Source organism: Oratosquilla oratoria, chromosome 8, assembly GCF_046742065.1.
Source record: "Oratosquilla oratoria isolate Oo_2021 chromosome 8, ASM4674206v1, whole genome shotgun sequence".
Taxonomy (NCBI): domain Eukaryota; kingdom Metazoa; phylum Arthropoda; class Malacostraca; order Stomatopoda; family Squillidae; genus Oratosquilla; species Oratosquilla oratoria.
In genome coordinates this window covers 57,298,252-57,302,845 of record NC_134784.1, presented here as the reverse complement: position 1 = coordinate 57,302,845, position 4,594 = coordinate 57,298,252, and positions in this window count along the sequence as shown.

Here is a 4,594-nt window from a genome sequence, read left to right as displayed (position 1 = left end):
CTTGATATTTTGGCCTTCATTGACATTCTGTCCGGTATCTCTTCCTAAAATTATATTTTGTTCTTCACTGAAATTATATCCTACCGTGATATTTTCTCCTCCATTATCATTACATCCTATCGTGATATTTTGTTCTCCACTATCATTATTTCCCATCGTGATCTTTTGTCCTCCACTGTCATTACATCCCATTGTGACATTTTGTCCTAAGACATTACATCCTAATGTGTCATTTCGTCCTCTAGCGATATTACATCCTATCATGATATTTTGGCCTTCATTGACATTCTGTCCGGTATCCCTTCCTAAAATTACATTTTGGCCTTCAATGACATTATATCCTACCGTGATATTTTCTCCTCCATTATCATTACATCCTATCGTGATATTTTGTTCTCCACTATTAACTTTTTCCATGAGGTCTCAGGCTTCCGAAAAATAGATTTTTGGTAGGAGGAAAGGGAGTAAATCAAATTTCCAAAACTAATAGGAAAAACAAAAGTTATAATGAACACAAAAATACAGAACACAGTAAACAAAATACAAGAAATGAGTACAAAAAATACAGCAAAAAACAAAATACAAGCAGAACAAATTAGATTTCAAGGCGTTTCGCAGATCTTTCCTTTGGCAAAAGAAGAGGACCCTCAGCGCTTGGCTATCTTGGAAGCCATCTGGATAAAGGAGCTGCAACATGCCATTAATAGGCAAGTACATGACTTCGTCCTCCTTCCTAGCATGAAACCTGTTCGGAGGAGCCAAATGGACAATCCCAAGAAATCGGGGTCTCCTCCCACACAAGTAAATGCAAGGTTATGCACATAGTTAAAATAGGAGTAAGTATGATTACAAGTTATTTGGAAATTCGTTAACAAAAGTGGATAGTGAAAAGGATCTCAGCGTAATTATCAGTAACGATCTCAAATAATCTAAGAAGTGTATTTCAGCCTCTGAGAAAGCAAACAAGATTCTAAGACTGTTTGCGCGATCTTTTGACTTCAAAAGCTCATTTCTCATTAACAAGCTATAAATCGTTAGTTCGTCCACATTTGGAATATGCTGTTTCCGTATGGTCACAGAATCTCATTAAAGACATTGACAGATTGGAAAAAGTACAACGGCTAGCCACAAAACTGATTCCAAATATCAAAAATACATCATACGAAAATCGACTAAAACATATGAATCTGTTTTCCCTAAAAAACGTAAACTCAGAGGTGACTTGATACGGGTCTTTAAGATTCTAAAGGGAATTGCCATCAAAAGTGACAAAACTTTCACACTGAATGAAAATCCGACAAGAAACAATGGTCTCAAACTGTCAGGAAATAAATTTAATTTGGAAGTGGGCAGAAACAACTTCGCCAAATTGTAGTTAATGAATGGAACAAACTTCCTGCAGAGGGAGTGCAATGTACTCGTAGTTCAGTTCGAAGCCTTAAGATCGTTTAGACAAATACTTAAGCAAGATGCTGTAATGACTGCCATTTACCTTATATTACTTGTTTATTTGTTTGTTTGTTTATTATTATTTGCTGGTTTTTTATTTATTATTAGCTATCTGTCAATTTACTAGTATTTACTATTTATCTGTTTGTTTATCATTTAACTATAACTATGCATTTATTCATTTTATTCATCATTATTTATATTATCATAATTTTTTATCTATTTGGTTTAATTTATTTATCATTATTACATTTTTTCCATATCCGACCTAGTTATGGACCAAAAGGTCTGTCGGCATACTCCGCCATTGTAATCCTTTGTACATACATACATACTGATAAGTATTTTAGACAAATTATATGGATGATGGAGAACATAAACACAGGGGAAGGCTCGGAACCCTAAACACTCTAACGTTTCGTAGAACTCTCTGAAGAAGTTCTACGCGAACGAAACGTTAGAGTGTTTAGGGTTCCGAGCCTTCCCCTGTGTTTATGTTCTCCATCATCCAAATACATACATACATACATATATATATATATATATTATATATATATATATATTTATATATATATACATACATACATACATAGAGAGAGAGAGAGAGAGAAAGAGAGAGAGAGAGCGAGCTTATATGGACAGGATATTCTCTGTGATCCATATTTCTTTGAATGTGATGACTTGTTCAGTGTTTATTGTATTCTTCATGATATTTTCTTTATACCTTAACTTATTTTCGTATAACTTTTCCCAGAAATAAGACATAGTCATTTGTATCCAGAACCACGTATTCAACAGCTCATGGAAGTTATCATCTTCGACAATGCTGCGGTGTGATAAGCTGATAAGGAGTAGCACTGTCATCTGGTGGGTTTGAAACGAACTAAAACCTGTAATGCAAGGTTGGCTAATTAGAAATATCTAATTGCCTCTGGGTAATTAATGTGCAATCAAATTCACATGAGCATTGCTTTTTAGTAACAGTGCATGTGTTCTATCTGCTGAAAAAATATCTGTAAAGGTTTCTGAGCTGTAGAGTAGGTGAAGATGCAGACGGCTCTGTAGACGGAAATTTTTCCGGTCGAAGGTTTTCGTTGTCAAATACCAGAGAATGTAGACGGCTAAAATATGCTGATGCAAGGTGGATTCTTGATTGAATTTCATCTATATTGTGTTTCGTGTTATTATGCTGCGGAGGTAGGTGAACTGTTTGACTTGCTTGAGCTGTTTACAAGGTTCCCATCTAGGCGGTATTGTATCCGATACCGTAACTATGATAAGATAAAACTAAGGTCACAAGTGGTAGTAGAAGACATATTTGAAAAAGTAGGTAACTTGGCAAAGAGTGAAAAATACAATAAGATATGGATAAAAAGAGAAATGAGTACTGAGGAATTAGAAAAAGAAAGGGCGCTAAGAGAAGAAGCAAAGGAAAAAAACTTGAAAAGATCGGAGACAGAATGCAAAGAATTCCAGTGGAGAGTAATAGACTTGAGATTAAGACAATGGCGCTTCAAAACGAACAAAACAAGGGAAGAAGAAACCAGGGAGAAGGAAGAAAATTAAAAGTGGCCTATACCAACATTGACGGACTAATTTCGGGACTGAACGAACTCAATGATTATCTGTTAGAAGCAAAACCAGACATAATGGGAATTGTAGAGACTAAACTAAGAGGTGAAATACCATCCACTGTTATCGGACAAGGTTTATACAACTACTGGATAAAAAACAGGGACAAGAAACAGGGAGGGGGAATCATGTTCTTGGCCAAGAAAGACCTAAAGGTGACAAAAATTGCAGAGGGCAAAGGTAATGCTGAATTGATCATGATAAAAGTCGAAGGCAAGAATATGAAAAGTAGAAAGTTTGTGGTGACTTATGTGCCTCCAAAAACAAGCGCTTGGAAAGAAATTGAACATAAAAAAATGCTAGATGACACAAGAAAATCACTCAATGAGATACTAATGGGTAAGGGTAATCTGGTAGTTATGGGGGACTTCAATTGCAAAGAAATTTGTTGGGACAGCATGACAGTGCAAGGAGGAGATGACTCGTGGGGCAATGTACTGCTAGATATGACCATGGAGTACACAATGACCCAATGGGTCCATGAAAACACAAGGTACAGAAATAATGAAGAGCCATCGAAACTAGATCTAATATTTACAACAGAGCCTGAAATAGTGCATAAAGTCCAGTATGAGACACCAATTGGAAAGAGTGACCATGTACTCATCGAAACTATACTAAAGGAAGAAATAGACATAGAGAGGAACGAAAAGCATAGGAAAGGAAGACTGAGGTACAACAAAACAGACTTTACAAAACTAAAGACATTCTTCCGGAATGCAAACTGGGAAATATTTTACAGGGAAGAAACAGCAGTGGAAGAGAAATGGAATATATTGATGGAAAACTACAATGAAGGGGTAAACAGGCATGTACCAAGACAAAAGCGAGAGAGAGAGTACATTAAATGTTGGTTCAACAAAAGATGCAGTGAGGCAAAAGACAGAAGGGACAAAGCTTGGAAAAAGTGGAGAAAAGACAAAAAACAAAGCAAATGGCAAATTTATGTTAACTATAGAAATGAGTATGTTAATGTGAGAAGAGAGGAGAAAAGGAACCATGAGAAGGATATTATAGACAAATGCAAAGAGCAACCCAAACTATTCTATCGGTATGTGAATGGTAAACTTAAAAACAAACAGGAATTGGTGAAACTATGCCAAGGAAACATAGAATACACAGAAGATTTAGAGATGGCCGAAGTCATGAACAATCACTTTAAATCTGTTTTCACCAGAGAGAAAATACCGAATTGTGACATAGACAAAAACAAGAAATCTCCCCTCATGAATGAGTTTACAGCATCACTAAAGGAAATATCAGAACATTTATCAAGGCTGGATGTCAGAAAATCACATGGCCCGGACGGTATTGCAAATTGGATTCTAAAGGAGTGCAAAGAAGAACTAACAGACAAAATACACATCTTAATAAACAGCTCACTCAAAGAAGGAAAGATACCCGAGGACTGGAAAAACGCTAACATTGTACCAATACACAAAGGAGGAAACAAAGAAGAACCCACCAACTATAGGCCAGTATCACTAACAAGCACCATTGCCAAAATTTGTGA